Source organism: Pongo pygmaeus, chromosome 18 (assembly GCF_028885625.2).
Source record: "Pongo pygmaeus isolate AG05252 chromosome 18, NHGRI_mPonPyg2-v2.0_pri, whole genome shotgun sequence".
NCBI lineage: Eukaryota > Metazoa > Chordata > Mammalia > Primates > Hominidae > Pongo > Pongo pygmaeus.
In genome coordinates this window covers 72,984,477-73,005,135 of record NC_072391.2, presented here as the reverse complement: position 1 = coordinate 73,005,135, position 20,659 = coordinate 72,984,477, and the positions used below count along the sequence as shown (strand labels likewise).

The 20,659-nt window shown below is 37.0% G+C and overlaps 1 long non-coding RNA gene across 1 annotated transcript in view; it reads left to right on the top strand.

Annotated features, from left to right (window-relative positions):
• Positions 1–20,659, top strand: part of LOC129015493 (uncharacterized) — a 38,080-nt gene that overhangs the window by 13,106 nt on the left and 4,315 nt on the right. The window contains exon 3 of the long non-coding RNA XR_008494602.2: positions 8,746–8,881. This is a non-coding gene — a long non-coding RNA (uncharacterized LOC129015493). The remainder of the gene's footprint in view (positions 1–8,745; positions 8,882–20,659) is intronic.

Here is a 20,659-nt window from a genome sequence, read left to right as displayed (position 1 = left end):
TAAAACTTTTAGGAAAAAAAAAAAAAAAGCATGAAAAAAAATCTAGGTAAAGAGTTCTAAGGCTTGACACCAAAAGCACAATCCAGAAAAGGAAAAATTTATAAACTGGACTCCATCAAAAATATTTTTCCTCTAAAAAAGATCCTATTAAAAGGATAAAAACACAAGCTACACACTGGGTAGAAATATTTGCAAAACCACCCGTTCCACAAATGACTAGTATTGAAAGCATATAAAGAACATTCAAAACTCAATAGGAAAAAAAAAAAAAGAAGCAAACAACTCATTATTCATTTAGATAATAGGTAAAAGACATGAAGAGATGTTCACCAAAGAGGCTATACAGATGGAAAATACGCAAATGAAAAGATGTTCAACATTAGGCATTAGGCAAATGCAAATTAAAACCACAATGTGAAATCACTATGCAGTTATCTGAATGGCTAAAAAAAAAAATAGTGACAACACTAAATGTTGTGAGAATGTAGAGAAATTGGGTCACTCATACATTGCTGGTGGAAATGTAAAATGATACAGCCACTCTGAAAAACAGCTTGGCAGATTTGTGTGTGTGTGTGTGTGTGTGTGTGTTGTTGTTGGTTTTTTTGTTGTTGTTGTTTCTTTTTGGGTTTTTTGACAGGGTCTCACTCTGTCACTGGAGTGGAATGGAGTGGCAGGAGTGCCAGCTGCAGTGCAGTGGTAGGGTCCCAGCTCACTACAGCCTCAACCTCCCTGGCTCAGGAGATCCTCCCACTTCAGCCTCCCAAGTAGCTGGGAGCACAGGGTGAGTGCCAGTACTCCTGGCTAATTTTTTTATTATTATTTTTTGTAGAGACAGTGTTTCACTATGTTGCACAGGCTAGTCTCAAACTTCTGGGCTCCAGCGATCTGACCACCTGGGCCTCCCAAAGTGCTGGAATTACAGGCATAAGCCACCATGTCCAGCCTTCCCCAGCTTGGCAGTTTCTTTAAAGAACTAAACATACAACTACTTTATGACCAGTCTTGGTTTTGAGGGCATTTATTCCAGAGAAATAAAAATTTATGTCCACTCATGGCCAGGCATGATGGCTCATGCCTATATGAGCACTCGGCCTCAGGACTTTGGGAGGCTGAGGCAGGTGGATCACTTGAGGTCAGGAGTTCAAGACCAGCCTGGCCAACATGGCAAAGCCTTGTCTCTACCTAAAAATATAAAAAATTAGCTGGGCATGGTGGCAAATGCCTGTAATCCCAGTTACTGGGGAGGCTGAGGCAGGAGAATCGCTTAAACCCTGGAGGTGGAGGTTGCAGTGAGCCAGGGTCACACCACTGCACTCCAGCCTGGGCAAAAGAGCAAGGCTCCTTCTAAAAAAGAAAAAAAACTTATGTCCACTGAGAAACCAGTACATGAATGTTTATAGCAGCCTAATTAGTAATAGCCAAAAATTAGAAACAATCCGGGTGTCCTTCAATAGGTAAATGCTTAAAATAACTGTGGTACATATATACCAAGCAATACTACTCAGCAATTAGAAGGAAAGAACATTGATAGATGCCACAACCAGGATTAATCTCCAAAGAATTATGCTGAGTGAAAATAAGCCAATTCCAAAGGGTTGCATAGTGTATGATTGCATTTACATAAAACTCTTAAAATGACAAAGTGTAGAAATGGAGAAGAGATTAGTGCTTCCCAGAGGTTAAAAAGAGGGTGAGGATGAGATGGAAGCAGATGTAGCTATAAAAAGGCAACATGAGGGGCAATTGTGGTGATGGAAATGTTCTGTAGTTCACCTGTATCAAAATCCTTATCAGGGTTGTGATATTGTGCTATAGGTTTTCAAGGTGTTACCTCTGGGGAAAAATGCATAAACAGTACATGAGACCCCTCTGTATTATTTCTTACAATTGCATGTAAGTCTATAATTATCTCAAAATTAAAAGTTTAATTTAAAAAATTAACAGGATGGCGGGGTGTGGTGGCTCACGCCTGTAATCCCAGCACTTTGGGAGGCCAAGGCAGGTGGATCACCCAAGGTCAGGAGTTCGAGACCAGCCTGGCCAACATAGTGAAGCCCCATCTCTACTAAAAAAACAAAAATTAGCTGGGCGTGGTGGTGGGCGCCTATAATCCCAGCTACTCAGGAGGCTGAGACAGGAGAATCACTTGAACTCAGGAGGCGGAGGTTGCAGTCAGCCGAGATCGCACCACTGCACTCCAGCCTGGGCAACAAAGAGTGAAACTCCGTCTCAAAAATAATAATAATAATAATTAGCAGGAATGACAAGAGGGACAAAATGATCAAAACCAAAAAAAAAAAAAAAGACTCAAATATCATCCAGGTATTGGATTTTTTAAACAATAACTTTAAAATAACTATTCATAGTATATTCAAAGTAACAGAAAAAAGATGGAAGAAATGTGTTTAAAAATAAGAAGCTAAAATCTATAAAAGTAATCACTGGCATGTTTTAAAACTAAAAAAAATCTGAAATTAAGATCACAATAGATGTTTTAAAAGTTTGTATTTAACAAATTAAAGTGATGTAAGATTATAAAAGGCATATGTCATTTTAATGCATGTCACTTTATTGCACTTCACAGATACTGCAGTTTTTACAAATTGAAGGTTTGTAACAACCCTGCATTATCGGCACAATTTTTCTACAACATGCCCACCTCACATCTCTGAGTCACATTTTGGTAATTCCCCAATATTTCAAACATTTTCGTTATTATTATATCGGTTATGGTGATCTGTGATCAGTGATCTTTGATGTTACTATGGTAACTGGTTTAGGGCACTTCGAACTGCATCCATATAAGACAGCAAACTTCACTGATAAATATTAGGTGTGTATTCTGACTGCTCCACTGACCAACCATTCCCCCATTTTTCTCCCTCTCCTTGGACCTCCCTACTCCTGAGACACAACAATATTGAAATTAGGCCAATTAATAACCTGACAATGGCCTCTAAGTGTTCAAGTGAAAGGAAGAGACACACATCTCTCCCTTCAAATCAAAAATGAGAAGTCATTAAGCTTAGTGACGAAGGCATGTCAAAAGCCAACACGGACTGAAAGCCAGACCTCTTGTACCAAACAGCCAAGGTGTAAATGCAAAGGAAAAGCTCTTGAAGGAAATTAAAAATGTTACTCCAGTGAATACACAAAGGATAAGAAAGCAAAATAGCCTTATTGCTGTCGTGGAGAAAGTTCCCATGGTCTGGAGAGAAGATGAAACCAGCCACAGCAATTCTCTAAGCCAAAGCCTGATTCAGAGCAAGGCCCTAACTCTCAATTCTGTGAAGGCTGAGAGATGGGAGGAAGCTGCAGCAGAAAAGTTTGAAGTTAGCAGAGGTTGTTCATGAGGTTCTTTCCTTAGAAAAACACCGTCTCCATAACATGGAAGTGCATGGTGAAGCAGCAAGTGCTGATGCAGAACCTGCAGCAAGTTATCAGAAGATCTAGCTAAGATCATTGATGAAGGTAGCTACACTAAACAGATTTTTAACATAAATAAAACAGCCTTATATTGGAAGAAGATACCATCTAGGACTTCATAGCTAGAAAGGAGAAGTCAACGCCCAGTTTCAAAGCTTCACAGCACAGGCTGACTCTTGTTAGAGACTAATGCACCTGGTGACTTTAAGTTAAAGCCAATGCTCATTTACCATTCTGAAAATCCTAGGGCCCTTAATAATTGTGTTAAATATACTCTGCTGTTCCTTCTAAATGGAACAACAAAGCATAGATGACAGCACATCTGTTTATTGCATGGTTTACTGAATATTTTAAGCCCACTACTAAGATCTACTGCTCAGGAAAAAGGATTCCTGTCCAAATGTTACTGCTCATTAGCAATGCACTCAGTCACCCAAGAACTCTGATGGAGATGTAGAAGAAGATTAATGTTGTTTTCGTGCCTGCCAACACAACATCCATTCTGTAGCCCATGGATTAACGAGTAATTTTTACTTTCAAGTCTTATTATTTAAGCAACACATTTTGTAAGGCTATAGCTGCCATCACTAGTGATTATTCTGATGGATCTGGACAAAGTAAATTGAAAACCTTCTGGAAAGGAGTCATCATTCTACATGTCATTAAGAATGTTTGTGATTCATGGGAAGAGGTCAAAATATCAACATTAACAGGAGTTTGGAAGAAGTTGATTCCAATCCTCATGAAAGATTTTGAGGGGTTCAAGACTTCAGTGGAGGAAGGAACTGCAAAATGTGGTGGAAATAACAAAAAAAAACTGGAATTAGAATTGGAGTCTGAAGATGTGACTGAATTGGAAAAGGAGTTGTTTCTTATGAGTGAGCCAAGAAAGTGACTTCTTGAGATGGAATCTACTCCAGGTGAAGATGCTGTGCACATTGTTGAAATGACAGCAAAGGATTTAGAATATTACATACAGCAGCGCAACGGGGTTTGAGAAGACCGACTCTAATTTTGGAAGAAATTGTGCAGTGGGCAAAAAGCTATCCAACAGCATCTCATGCTACAGAGAACTCTTTCATGAAAGGAAGAATCCATGGATACGGCAAACTTCATTGTTGTCTTATTTTAAGAAATCTCTAGAGCCACTTCAACCTTCAGCAACAACCACTCCGATCAGTCAGCACCCATCAATATTGAGGAAAGCCTTTCTACTATCAAAAACATTACAACTTGCTGAAGGGTTAGGTGACCATTGGCATTTTTTCACAATAAAGTTTTTTTTTAGTTCAGATGTTTACATTTTTTAGAGATAATGCTATTGCAAGCTTAATAGAATACAGTATAGTGTAAACATAGCTTTTATATGCACTGGGAAACCAAAAAATTCATGTGACTTATATTATTGCAATATTTACTTTATTGTGGTGCTCTGAAACCAAACCCACAATAATTCTGATATCTCTGACATCTGAAAGGATGTCTGAAAGACATCAGACACAGAGTACACAGGAAAGGATTTTAGTGTGGGTGGCATCGTAATTAGAGTCACATAAAAGTGATCAGACATGATGGTATAATTTGTATATTCACTGATGTGTGCACAATTCCATTTCAAGCATTTATCTTCACAATCCCTATGCCTGTACTGGAAGATAGGTCAAAACAAAGTATTCAACTAAAGCACTCAGTGGAAAAATGAAGGAAATAATGTAAGATACATATGGGCCATAGTCAAAAAGTATAAACATGTATAATTAGATTACCAAAACCTGAAGTGATAAAGAATGGGGCATGGCAATATTTTAAAGGTAGTAGCTGAGAATTTACAATACTTGTGAAAGAAGTCAACCCACAGTTTCAAGAAGCTCTTTGAATCCCAAGCAGTATAAATAAGTAAAAGGACTTTAGGAAAGTCATGATCTAAAACATAATAAGCAAACTTTTTGTAAGGAATTAGATATTAAATCTGTTAGATTTTGAAGTTTACCTATAGCCTCTGTCATACGATCTTATTTATGTTCTCAAAAATTCTTTAAAATAAAAATTTTAAAAAATCTTGGGTCGCCGGCTGTATGGTAACAGGCCCTAAACCACAGATTGCCATCCACTGTCTAGAATATTCAAGGCATAAATATTTGTAAGAGCCAAAAACTAATAGATTACCTGAAATCCCATCAACAGTAAAATAAGTAATTTGTAGTATATGTTAAATTCATACGATGGAAATTCATACATAAATGAGAATGCAACTATATCCAAAAATATGGATAAGCCAAATCACAATGCTGCTTGAAAGACATCAGACACAAAGTACACAGGAAAGGATTTTAGTGTGGCTGGCATCCTAATTAGAGTCACATAAAAGTGATCAGACACAATGGCATAATTTGTATATTCACTTATGTGTATGCAATTCCATTTCAAGCATTTGTCTTCACACTCCCTCAGATGTTCTCTGCTGATTAATGTCCATGAAGTTAATCGGGAATGGTTGTGTCTGCCTCCACCCACTGCTGATTATACCTTTCTCTGCATAAATATCTATGTTTCTCTCATGACATTCGAAAAGGAAAGCAATCAATGGCAGTTAATCTTTTTATACCAGGGTAATAAAAATTCTCTCTGTAATCTTCAGCATGAGATGTTTTGATGCTCAAGTCAATTAACAATTTCAAGGAAAAACCCACCCATAACAGTGCCTAGATATAGGATTTAGGTGTCTGTCCTAGATTATAGTGCCCTTAGAATATAAAACATGTCAGGTCAAAATCTGTTTTTAAATATACCCTCAATATTACTAACTCTAAGGGGAAAAGAGCTTCATTCTTCAACTGTGGACACCACAGAGTTAATCTATGGCTCAGATGCACACAAAGGTTATCCCAGAAAGAGGTATGTGTCTTACCTGAGGGTTAACTTCTTTATTCCAGCGTTATTCTGATTGTCAGTAAAAATTAGTTTACTAATAATTAAGGAAGTCTATCTGCAATCCTGGGACCTTTGCTTTTCTACCTTTCTTTTCACACACTTTCTCTTCTTTAGATACAAGCAGATACATGCAGAGATCAAACATAAAACCCCTTGATAAAAATGGCTGTCATTCTCCTGCTAGAATGACTTTCTCTCTTTCTCCACCAAAGGGCTTATATGATTTCCCCATCAAATGTGTCAAGTAAGTCTTTGAAGGCATCCATCATTTGCCAACATGAGGTCTGCCATTCAAGAGTGCTGCTTTCAAGAAGAAAACAGAAACTTCTAGAGTTTTAATATAAAAAGCAGAGAGACCCTGAACATGCTATCTGAATCTTATCTGAATCTCAGTCTGGATTTGCAGAAGATGTAGAATATAGGAAAGCAGTTTCTACAACAGCTTTGAAACAGGGAAATATTCTTTAATTTCCAAAACAAGACTAATGGCTCCTCAAGCTCAGAAGTATGGAGTAAAGAGATGAACTCCATGAATTTAAATGTTGTTCCTTACAGATTTTCAGGAAACTGGATCCTATAGGATTTTATGATAACCTATTTGAAGTAAAAGCTGTAAGCATCTCTATTTCTTTTTTAACTCATCTGTATAGAAGGCAAGCTTGTATTTAGAATGGGTCATTGGATATAGGAATGAAGATATTAAAATGGTCTAGAGACTTCTCAACAGCTAGATGTCTCATCTTATCATTTTTTTTCTTTATTTGTTATATTTTCTTGAGACAAGGTCTCGCTCTGTTGCCTAGGCTGGAGTGCAGCGGCATGGTCACAGCTCACTGCAGCCTCAACCTCCCAGGCTCAAGTGATCCTCCCACCTCAGCTTCCTGAGAAGCTGGGGCTATAGGCATGTGCCACCATGCCGGCTAATTTTTCCCATTTTTTTGTAGAGATGGGGGTTTCACTATGTTGCCTAGGCTGGCCTCGAACTCCTGGGCCCAAGCAATCCCCCCACCTTGGCCTCCCAAATTTCTGGGATGTGCCAGGTGCCCGGCCTCATCTTACCACTTGTTAACAGGAAAGGCTAATTAAGAGCTCCCTCAAATAGTTGTTATACACAAGTCTCATTTCTGCTCAGCTACGAGTCATCAGACACATTTCTTTCTGTGTACAGGGGCTTTCTGTCAGGAAGAATGGAGTTGGGTTTAGTAACCAGAGTTAAGATTGCTGTGTTTTCTGCCTTTCCTAAAGGTCCTGAAATAAATATATCAACTCCCTTGCTGTTGTCCTCTTATACGTTCTAGCAGAAACTACTGAGAGATACATTATCTGAGATCCATATCAAGCACATAAAAGATTGAGAAAAATAATGCAATCAATGTAATTCTTAAATAACAGATAAATGATAAGTTCCAAATGGGCTAGATTATGATTAACAAAAATTGAAAATAATGGAATATATGGGAGAAATATTACTGGTTTATTCTGAGATGACAATAGGTCAATAGATTATTCAGAAAACATTCAAGGACTTCTGGTTGCTTGAGAATAAAGTAGTATGCATGCTCTGTGAAAGTAAACATTCATATGATTATGTAGAAAAGGATTACATATTTGAATAAGTAAAAACGAATTCTATATATTGAAGAATTATAAAGTCTCTTCATTCTATCTGTGTAATATTTATTCCTAATAGAATATATCTACATAAAACTAAATGTAATAATAGAAGAAGAGCTATAATATAAAAAGCAGCAGCAAAATATATATATATACACACACACGTGTGTATTCCTATTAAATATATATCTATTCTGTATTTACATATATTCCACATGTGCATGTATAATTTATTTAGAAGTAAACTGTACTTCTAAAACAATAATATCAGAAGATTTTTTTCATGACATCATAAGACATCAATATACTAAATGAAAAAAGGCTATGAAAATATTTTTAAATGGTTCAACAGAAAAAAGTACAAAATTATTACACATCACATATAAATATTTATAATTATAAATATGTAAATGTCTCATGAAAACAGTGCAAGATTATATATCAAATTATGCTCATTGTTCTTCTCTAGGTGAAAACTTTAATTTTCTTTTACATTTACTTTTATTTTCTATTAAAATAGACATTTATTATTTCTGTAATTAAAAGCAAAAGTTACAAAAAAACCTTTGAAATCTTTCCTGAAGTGACTTTGAAAGGCTAAAAAAAAAGTGTCCTAATTTGTTCCTATTTTCTAAAGGATTTATTTATTCTCTTTGGTTCAAATTCAGATAGATAATCACTTGAATCTTCAAAAAAATATTATCTTTCAATATTTCACATTGTATTAGCTGGGGTTTTTTAGTATTTTATATTGTGTTTTCTCCTATTCAGCTACTTGCCCTCAAAAGAAGGAGGAAGAGGGGGAGGAGGAAGAGCTGCAAGTGGTGCCGTGTCACCTCTGAAAGCACCACCCTGGAGGCCCCGTGATTTATAAGGACAGTAGTTAATAGTTTCTGTCATCAGAGAGGTCAGTGTGTTCTGTTCCCATATTGTTCAGTTCAATAGGCCTATTACTTGGAAATCAAGACGCATTATACCTATGATTACAAACATGTCTGGAGACGATGACATTCTAGATAACTCTCCAACCACAGAGTACAAGAAAGTTTCCCAAGCTAGAGTATTTTCATTAAATGTGCACATTTATTTGCATTTACACTGCCACTGTGATCCTGAATCCTATAGTTTGGTTCCCCAAAGATGAACAGAGGACATAAAGATTATGTAACATAATAGAAACTCTAAGAAAAAGTAAGGTTGAGTTAGTGTGCATGACAGTAGCACCAGGCCACATCACCACTGTTTGAAGTCAGCCACTTCTTTTTCAACAACTGAACATCAAGTGTGTTTTATCAGAGAAAAATGGAAACTCTTCTTGGATGCTTTTGCAATCAGTCAATACCAAGCACATTTATTGAATAGCATCTATACATGTGCCAGCCACTGTTGCTGGTGCAGTCACTTATGGTGAATTATTCTATCTCTGTAACATGTTATTTGGAGGTAAATTGGCACTATTCACAAAGAACTTCGGGCTTAATTAGTATCTAAAAATTTTAAATACCCATAATTGTATATGGCCAAGAATACTACCCATGGTTAATTTGCATGTTGTTCCTATTGTCCCTAGAATGTGAGGACACTTAACAATAACTACTTTATGCCACATGATGTTGCACACTAAACTGAGAGCAAAGATCACTCAGCACTGATGAAACTTGGCATTGAGGACTTTTAAGGTCAGAATGAACCACTAGACAGTGTAACACCCTTTCATCCCATACCCATGAATGTCCCTTTTGAGCCTGCCTCCTGCCCAATCTCTTGCAGCTTCATCCCAGAGCTGCCTGGCTCCGTTATCTAGGTCCTAGGTAGCTGTTAAAAGAACCATTCTTCAGAGGTCCAAAGGGCTCATGGGCTATATCCAACAGGCCAACTCCATTTCAAATATTAAAAAATCTTGTGCACTCCGATCAAATTGACATTTCCTCCCTCCCTACACATCAGTAGCACTAAAAATGAAGTTATTTCCATCCTGAGATTCTGAACCTCATTGTCCTTTAACATAACAGTACTTTCATTAAATCCTTCCTCAGGTTCATTGGCTGCCTTCTATTAAAGTACTTTAACCTTGTTTTCATTTTTTAAAAAAATATATAAATAAAACAGTTACCCAAATCCTAACTCCGAGGAATTTCAATAGTTCTCCAGCACTTTCGTCTTGCAACTCTGTGTCATATTGTAAAAAAAAAAAAAATGAATTAATGCTCTATAACGGAAAATTTGCCCTTCAAAGGAAAACTATACATTGTCTACACATAAGCAGAATTATGATTCTATGGAAGCTATTTTACATCTCTGTAAGCTGTAGATAATTGACAGTGATGCAAAATAATTATTGCCTGTAGAAATTCTGCTAAGAGTCAATTGACTTTCCTCCCTTCTGTGGAGAAGCTAGGATTCTCTTTTGAATCTATTAAACATCTACTTAGTTCCCTCATTAATCAACGAGTTAAATAAAAGCTTTAACAACTATCTTATATCTGTATGGGAGTCATGATTTTCCCTTTTTTTTTTGAAAATTATCATTTAACAGCTGTAAATAAGGAAAAATAAGCATAACTAGGGTATTACACAGGGGAGTTATAAAAATGAGATGATGAAAAAGGACATATCCAGCAAGAGGGGATCAAGAGTCAAGTTCTCTCATGCTCTTCAAAGCATAAACATGACATAAATTTGGAGGACTGAAAATGAAAAAGTATTCAATAATTTTCTCTGAAAGTAATATCACTTTTACATTCATATTGGAGAGTCTTGACACAAAGGATTAAAGTGTGGTGGTTACTATGTGAAACCATTGTCAAAGCAAAATTGCATCAGACAAAGTTAAATAAGTAAGGAAGATTTTATTTAAGGCTACTGTAATGGTAAAGAGAGACCAATATTAACTCAACTACACTGAAAAAATACATGGAGAGTTTTTAAAAGCTGAGATGGGGGATATCATAAGGCCATCTGCCTCTTACCCAGAGAAAAAGTAAACTTTCTCTTACCTTCGTGACAAGAGGTAGTTTTACAACCTGGAGCAAGACTCTCACTGAAGTTAGGCTCCTACCCTCCCCCTACCCCACAGAGACCGGAAGGTAAGGGTACTATCTTCCTTGATCATCACATTTCAGAGGAATGGCTCCCAGGTCCTTAAGGAAGACAATCCTTGATTGTAAAACTGGCAAGAGGCTGGGAGAAGATTTACATCTCAAAGAGGTAGATAAAGAATTGATTGCAAGTTTTCTAAATTAAATGCTCTAGGAAAAGCGAGGTCAGGGCCCTAGAAAAAGAAATAAATCTCTCTCATTAAGACCATCTTGGTCAAGATTCATATTATTTTCGTCTTATTTGTTATTTCACTAAAACTTTAAGTTAGCAAAGCCTTTCTCATATGTCACTTCACTTTAATCTCCATAAGCATTAATATTCATTTTGCAGATGAATTAACTAAGAGTGAGAAAGGCCAAGTCACTGGCCGTAGGTCTCAAGTTCTTCAAAGTAACATGCAAGACTTAAACCCAGTTTCCTGACTTTTGCTTCAGTGCATTTAAAATGCCAGTTATATGCTGCTGACACAACCCCGACTCCGCAATGCTGTGCTCACTCACAAAATGATTGGAGTTTCCCAAATAATGCATTTGAGATTAATAGAAAATCACGAGTGTGGCATCTAGAAGACAAGTTGTGACAGCTTTGTGTGGTGCCTGTGCAGAAGATAGGACAATCAAGGAGATAAACGGAGTGAGGTCTCAGGGTTTTAAATACATAGGTAGTTTCTGTTTCCTGGTTATGCTATGATTGTTGCATCCAGAGGCACAGGTCAGGTCTTGAAGAGGCGTTTAAGTTGTAGTAGGCTAAATAATGCCCCTTCAAAATATATCCAGGCATTAACTCCGGAAATCTATGAATGTTGTCTTAGGTGGCTAAAAAGGGGTCTTTGCCTGTGTGACCAAGTTAAGGATCTTGAGATGGGGAAATGATCCTGGATTATCCAGGTGAGCTCTAAATGCAATCACGTGTATCCTTATTACAGGAAAGCAGAGGGAGATTTTACACAGAGAAGAGGTGATGTAAAGATGAAGTAGAGAGATATTTGGAGATTCTGGCCTTAAGGACTGGAGGGATGCAACCAGAAGCCAAGGAATACCAGTATACACTAGAAGCTGGAAGAGACAAGGAAATTATTCCTAGGTCCCCTAGGAACTCCAGGATGAGTGCAGCATTGCTGACACCTTGATTTTGACTCAGGATACTGATTTCAGACTCTGGGCTCCAGAAATGTAACAGAATAAATTTCTAATGTTTTCAGTCACCAGGTTTGTGGTCACTTGTTACAGCAGCCACCAGAAACAAATGCAGATTTTGGTACCAGGAAGCAGTGTGCTGCTGTATCAAATACCTAAAAAATGTGAAAGTGGCTTTGGAATTTGGTGATGGACAGAGCCTGGAAGCATTTTTGAGGCACATGATAGATAGGTTGCTTTAAAGAGACTGTTAGTAGAAATGTAGAATATTTCTACTAATTAGTAGCAATATTAGTAGAAAAATAGTAGAAATATTAAAGGCACAACTGGTGAAAACTCAGAAAGAAGTGAGAAGCACAGTAGAGAAATCCTCTATCATCTTAGAGCAGGGGTCCCCAACCTCCAGGCTGCAGATTGGTATCAGCCGGTGGCCTGTTAGGAATCGGGGCACATAGCAGGAAGTAAGTAGTGGGTGAGCCAGCATTACTGCCTGAGCTCTGCCTCCTGTCACATCAGCGTCAGCATTAGATTCTCACAGAAGCACAAACCATATTGTGAACTGTTCCTGCAAGGGATCTAGGTTGTGTGCTCCTTATGAGGATCTAACTAATGCCTGGTGATCTGAGGCAGAACACTTTCATCCCAAAACCATCCGCCACCCCTATTACATGGAAAAAAAATGTCTCCTATAAAACTGGTCCCTGGTGTCAAAAAGGTTGGGGACCACTGTCTTGGAGAATGCATATATTGCCAGAAACAGAAGATTAGTAGAAATATGAACAGTAAAGGTGCTGCTCAGAGGGCTCAGAAGAATATGAGAAAAGTGTTATTAGAAATTAGAAGAAAAGTGATCTTTATTATATAGTGACAGGGAGCGTCATTGAATTGTGACCTACCATTGTGTGGAAAGCAGAACTTATAAGTGGTAAACTTGGGTATTTAACTGAGGAGATTTCTAGGTGAAGTATTAAAGATGCAGGCTGGTTTCTTCTTGCTGCTTACACTAAAATGCTAGAGGAAAGAGAGAAATGAAGAAAGAATCATTAAGCAAAAAGAGACAGGACTAGATGATTTGAGAAATTCTCAGCTATCCAACCGCAAAAGATGTTAAAATTAGCAGATCACTGCTAATAATGTGTGCTCTGGAAAGAAGGCCCTGGGTAAGGCCAGAAAACCTTCTCTCCACTGAAGATAAAACTGATAATATTTTATGATTGATTGTACATAGTTTGGGAGAGAGAAGGGTTGAGGACTAGCTCAAGGTTTGGGGTTGGAATAATTGAAAGGAAAGAGCTGACATTTCCTGAGATAGGTTTACAGGTTAAAAAAAAAAAAAACACAGGAGTTCATTTTTTATCATGAAAAGATTGGTATTTCTATTTTTTTAAGTGGAGAGTTTGTCAAAACCACAATGGGATACCACCTCACACCAGTCAGAGTGGCTATTACTAAAAAGTCAAAAAATAATACAGATGCTAGCGAGGTTGCAAAGAAAAAGAAAGGCTTATGCACTGTTGGAGGGAATGTAAATTAGTTCAACCATTGTGGAAAACAGTGTGGTGATTCCTCAAAGCCATAAAAACAGAAATACCATTTAACCCAGCAACCTCATTACTGGGTATATACCCAAAGCAATATAAATTATTCTGTTATAAAGACACATGCATACATACGTTCATCACAGCACTATTCACAATAGGAAAGACATGGAATCAACCTAAATGCCCAGAAATGGTAGACTAGATAAAGAAAATGTGGTACATATACACCATGGAATACTACACAGCCATGAAAAAGAACAAGATCATGTCCTTTGCAGGAACATGGATGGCACTGGAGGCTATTATCCTTAGCACATTAACACAGAGACAGAAACCCAAATACAGCATGTTCTCACTTATAAGTGGGAGCTAAAAGATGAGAACACATGGAAACATCGAGGGGAACAACACACACTGGGGCCTATCAGAGGGTGGAGGTTGGCTGGAGGAAGAGGATCAGGAAAATTAACTAATAGGTACTAGGCTTAACACCAGGGTGATGAAATAGTCTGCACAACAAAACTGCAGGACCCAGGTTTAGCTATATAAAAAACCACCTGTACATGTACCCCGAACCTAAAATAAAAGATAAATAAAAATAAAGTCACAGTTTCCAAGATAAATAATAATAAATAAAAAGTGTCCTTTAACTCCCCCAAAAGATTATACCAACTCACCAGCAATGGATTCAAACCAAGACGAAATCTCTGAATTGTCAGAAAAAGAATTCAGAAGGTCGATTACTAAGCTAATCAAGGAGGTACCAAAGAAAGGTGAAGTCCAACTTTAAAAAGTCAAAACTGTAATACAGGATATGAAAGGAAAGTTCTTCAGTGAAATGTATGCATAAATAAAAAACAATCACAACTTCTGGAAATCAAGGACACACTTAGAGAAATGCCAAACACACTGGAAAGTCTCAGCAATAGGATCAAACAAGCAGAAGAAAGAACTTCAGAGCTTAAAGACAAGACTTTTGAATTAACCCAATCTATCGACGACAAAGAAAAAAAGAATTTTAAAAAATGAACAAAGCCTCCAAGAAGCTTGGGGCTATGTTAAACATCCAAACCTAAGAATAATTGGTGTTCCCAAGGAAGAAGAGAAATCTAAAAGTGTGGAAAACATATTTGAGGGAATAATCGAGGAAAACTTTCCTGACCTTGCTAGAGACCTAGACATCCAAATACAAGAGGCTCAAAGAACACCTGGGAAATTCATCACAAAAAGATTATTGCCTAGACACATAGTCATCAGGTTATCTAAAGTCAAGACAAAGGAAAGGATCTGAAGAGCTGTGAGGCAAAAGCAAGAGGTAACCTATAAAGGAAAACCTGTCAGATTAACAGCAGATTTCTCAGCAGAAACCCTACAAGCTAGAAAGGACTGGGGTCCTATTTTCGCTTCCTTAAACAAACCAATTATCAGCCAAGAATTTTGTATCCAGCAAAACTAATCTTCATAAATGAAGGAAAGATATAGTCTTATCCAGACAAACAAATGCTGAACAAATTTGCCACTACCAAGCCAGCACTACAAGAACTGTTAAAAGTGGCTCTAAATCTTGAAACAAATCCTCAAAATACACCAAAATAGGACCTCCTTAGAGCATAAATATCACAGTATCTATATAACAATAACACAATAAAAACAACAAGATATTTAGGCAACAAATAGCATGATGAATAGAACACTAACATTGAATGTAAATGGCCTAAATGCTCCACTTAAAATATACAGAATGGTAGAATAGATAAAAATTCACCAACCAAGTTTCTGCTGTCTTCAGGAGACACCTAACTCATAAGGACTCACATAAACTTAAGGTAAAGGGATGGAAAAGGATACTCCATGCAAATAGACACCAAAAGAAAGCAGGAGTAGCTATTCTTATATTAGAAAAATCAAACTTTAAAGCAACAGTAGTTTAAAAAGACAAAGAGGGACATTATATAATGATAAAAGGACTAGTCCAACAGGAAAAATATCACAATTCTAAATATATATGCACATAACACTGGAGCTCCCAAATTTATAAAGCAATTACTACCAGACCTAAGAAATGCGATCAATGGCAACATAATAATAGTGGGGGACTTTAATACTCCACTGACAACACTACACAGGTCATCAAGACAGAAAGTCAACAAAGAAACAACAAAGAAACTATGCCCTACAACAAATGGATTTAACAGATATTTACAGAATGTTCTACCCAACAACCGCAGAATATACATTCTGTTCATCAGCACATGGAACATTCTTCAAGATAGAATATATGATAGGCCAAAAACAAGTCTCAGTAAATTTAAGAAAATTGAAATTATATCAAGTACTCTCTCAGACCACAGTAAAATAAAATTGGAAATCAACTCCAAAAGGAACCCTCAAAACCATGCAAATACATGGAAATTAAATAACCTGTTCCTGAATGAACTTTGGGTCAACAATGAAATCAAGGTGGAAATTTAAAAATTCTTTGAACTGAACAATAATAGTGACAAAACCTATCAAAACCTCTGGGATACAGCAAAAGTGTTGCTAAGAGGAAAGTTCATAGCATTAAATACCTCCATCGAAAAGTCTGAAAGAGCACAAATAGACAATCTAAGGTCACACCTCAAAGAACTGCAGAAACAAGAACAATCCAAGCCCAATCCCAGCAGAAGAAAAGAAATAACGAAGATCAGAGCAAAACAAAATTAAATTAAAACAAAAAAATACAAAAAATGAATGAAATGAAAAGCTGGTTCTTTGAAAAGATAAAAAATATTGATAGATCATTAGCAAGATTAATCAAGAAAAGAAGGGAGAAGCTTCAAATAAGCTCAATTGGGAGATATTACAACTGATACCACAGAAATACAAAAGATTATTCAAGGCTACTATGAACACCTTTACACACATAAACTAGAAAACCTAGGGGAGATGGATGAATTCCTGGAAATATACAACCCTCCTAGATTAAACCAGAAAAATATAGTATCTCTGAACAGACCAATAACAAGCAGCAAGATTGAAATGGTAATTTTAAAGTTGCCAATAAAAAATGTCCAGGACCAGATAGATTCACAGCTGAATTCTATCAGACATTCAAAGAAGAATTAGTACCAATCCTACTGACACTATTCCACAAGACAGAGAAAGATGGAATCCTCCCTAAATCATTCCATGAAGCCAGTATCACCCTAATACCAAAACAGGGAAAGACATAACAAAAAAACAAAGCTACAGACCAGTATCCCTGATGAACATAAATGCAAAAATCCTTACAAAATACTAGCTAACCGAATCCAACAGCATGCCAAAAAGATAATCCATCATGATCAAATGGGTTTCATATCAGGGATGCAGGGATGGTTTAACATATGTAAGCCAATAAATGTCATACACCACATAAACAGAATTAAAAACAAAAATCACATGATCAACTCAATAGATGCAGAAAAAGAATTTGACAAAATCCAGTATCCTTTTATGATTAAAACCCTCAGCAAAATCAGCATAGAAGGGACATACTTTAAGGTTATAAAAGTCATCTACGGAAAATTCACAGCCAACATTATACTGAATGGGAAAAAGTTGAAAGCATTCCCTCTGAGAACTGGAATGAGACAAGGATGCCCACATTCACCACTTCTATTCAACATAGTACTGGAAGTCCTAGCCAGAACAATCAGACAAGAGAAAAAAATAAAGGGCATCCAAATTGGTAAAAAGGAAGTCAAACTCTTGCTGTTTGCTAATGATATGATTGTATACCTAGAAAACCCTAAAGACTCATCCAAAAAGCTCCCAGAACTGGTAAATAAATTCATGAGTTTCAGGATACAAAATTAATGTCCACAAATCAGTAGCTCTGCTATACACCAACAGTGATCAAGCTGAGAACCAAATCAAGAACTCAACCCCTTTCACAATAGCTGCCAAAAAAAAAAAAAGAAGAAAGAAATACTAAGGAATATACCTAATCAAGGATGCAAAAGACCTCTACAAGGAAAACTACAAAACACTGCTGAAAGAAATCATAGATGACACAAACAAATGGAAACACATCTCATAGTCATGGATGGGTAGAATCAATACTGTGAAAATGACCATAATACCAAAAGCAATCTACAAATTCAATGCAATTCCCATCAAAATACCATCATCATTCTTCACAGAACTAGAAAAAAAAATCCTAAAATTTATATGGAACCAAAAAAAAGAACCCGCATAGGCAAAGCAAGACTAAGCAAAAAGAACAAATCTGGAAGCATCACATTACCCAACTTCAAACTATACTATAAAGCCATAGTCACCAAAACAGCATGGTACTGGTAAAAAAAATTGACACATAGATCAATGGAACACAATAGAGAACCCAGAAATAAACCCAAATACTTACAGCCAAATGATCTTCGACAAAGTAAACAAAAACATAAAGTGGGGAAAGGACACCCTATTCAACAAATGGTGCTGGAATAATTGGCAAGCCACATACAGAAGAATAAAACTGGATCCTCATCACATTATATAAAAATCAACCCAAGATGGCTCTATCTTTCACATAAAGTGGGGAAAGGACACCCTATTCAACAAATAGTGCTGGGACTTAAGTCTAAGACTTGAAACCATAAAGACTCTAGAAGATAACATCAGAAAAACCCTTCTAGACATTGGCTTAGGCAAAGACTTGATGACCAAGAACCCAAAAGCAAATGCAACAAAAACAAAGATAAATAGATGGGACTTAATTAAACTGAAAAGTGTCTGCACAGCAAAAGAAACAATCAGCAGAGTTAACGGACAACCCACAGAGTGGGAGAAAATCTTCACAATTTATACATCTGACAAAGAACTAATATCCAGAATCTACAAGAACTCAAACAAATCAGCGGGAAAAAAAAAAAAAAACCCCATCAAAAAGTGGGCTAAGGACATGAATACACAATTCTCAAAAGAAGATATACAAATGGCCAAAAAGCATATGGAAAAATGCTCAACATCACTAATTGTCAGAGAAATGCAAATCAAAACAACCATGCAATACCACCTCATTCCTGCAAGAATGGCCATAATAAAAAAAAAATAGATGTTGGCATGGGTGTGGTGAAAAAGGAACACTTTTACACTGTTGGTGGAAATGTAAACTAGTACAATCACTATGGAAAACAGTGTGGAGATTCCTTAAAGAACTAAAAGTAGATCTACTGCTTAATCCAGCAATCCCACTACTTAGTATCTACCTAGAGGAAAAGAAGTCATTATACAAAAAAGATACTTGTACACACATATTTATAGCAGCACAATTTGCAATTGCAAAACTATGGAACCAGCCCAAATGCCCATCAGTCAATGAGTGGATAAAGAAATTGTGGTATACATATACCATGAAATACTACTTAGTCATAAAAAGGAATGAAATAATGGCATTCGCAGCAACCTAGATGGAATTGGAGACTACTATTTTAAGTAAAGTAACTCAGGAATGGAAAACCAAACATCATATGTTCTCACTCATATGTGGGACTTAAGCTATGAGAACACAAAGACATAAGAATGATACATTGGACTTTGGAGAATCAGGGAAAAGGGTGGGGGGTGGCCAGGGTTAAAAGACTACACCTTGGGTACAGTGTACACTGTTCAGGTGATGGGTGCACCAAAATCTCAGAAATCACCCCTGAAGAACTTATTCATATAACCAAACACTACCTGTTCCCCAAAATCTACTGAAATAAAAAAAATTAAGAAGTTAAAAAAAAGATGCCAAATACTGATGAGCAGGTGAATACGAAGAGGAGTGAGAAATGACCAAGCGATCAAGTAACCTGGAAGTCACTGGAAATATTAAAAAGGAGAAGTTTTGTTACAATATTAGGGATAAAAATTTGACATGATGACTTCCTGAAGGGGAGAGGAGAGAATTTGAAGACCGTGTATATAAGAAATAAAATTAATTTGACTGGGAAGTCCATTAATTTTACCTTTTAAAAATCCACAAGTTTTTTTTCAGAATAAGCTTCTCACTAATCTAAAATTTTTGCTGTGAAGTTTTTGCTGAGGCACCAGACTCCAGGGGTATGGAGGAAACGAGTAATCAATGGATCCTTCGATTAGAGTTTGTAATTAAAGAAAGAGCTAGCAAGTGCATGGAACTTTGAAAGATCTAAAGGGAAAGCAAATGTGATTGTTTTAATCTGTTTGGTCTGTGAGGTAAATGGAGAGAGAAGTGAGTGAATGGGCTTCTTCAAGGGTTGGAAGTGAAGTGAACAAAAGCACAGGTGAAGGAGCTGACTTTAGGAAAGAAGCGAATGATTCTTCCCCAGAAACCATGGAGATAAATGAGCAAGTGACGACACAACAGGGTTTCTCAGTCTTAGGATCATTGACATTTTGAGCTGGATAATTCTTTGTTATAGGCTGTTCTGTGCATCACAGGACATTTAGCATCCCTGACCTTTACCCACTAGATGACAGTAGTGTTCTCTCCCTTGTCATGACAACCCCAAATGTCTCCAGACACTGCCAACTGTCCCCTGGGGGGGAAAGTCACCTTGGTCAAGAACTGCTGATATAGAGATATGTTGAGGAAGAGAGAATTTCACTACGTATGCTTGAATACCAGGAGGAATTAGAATGGCAACTGCATGCAAGGTGTGAGAACAGGCTGGATGATTAAGAGAAAGGAAGGGTAGAAGGAATTCTTAATATCAATAGGTACTTTACCCTATGGTGGCTTTGTTCTGTGTTAACTTAGCTCACTGGGACTGTTAACCAGAATCCCCTTTCCCTGGACAGTTCTAGATTCACCTGGGCCACCAGAGACATTTAACATGAGACGTGGAAGGTGGAAGTGAAATGGATGCCATATTCTCTTGCTATTCGGAAGGCTGGAGCAGGGCTGTGGGCACTGTTGCCAGC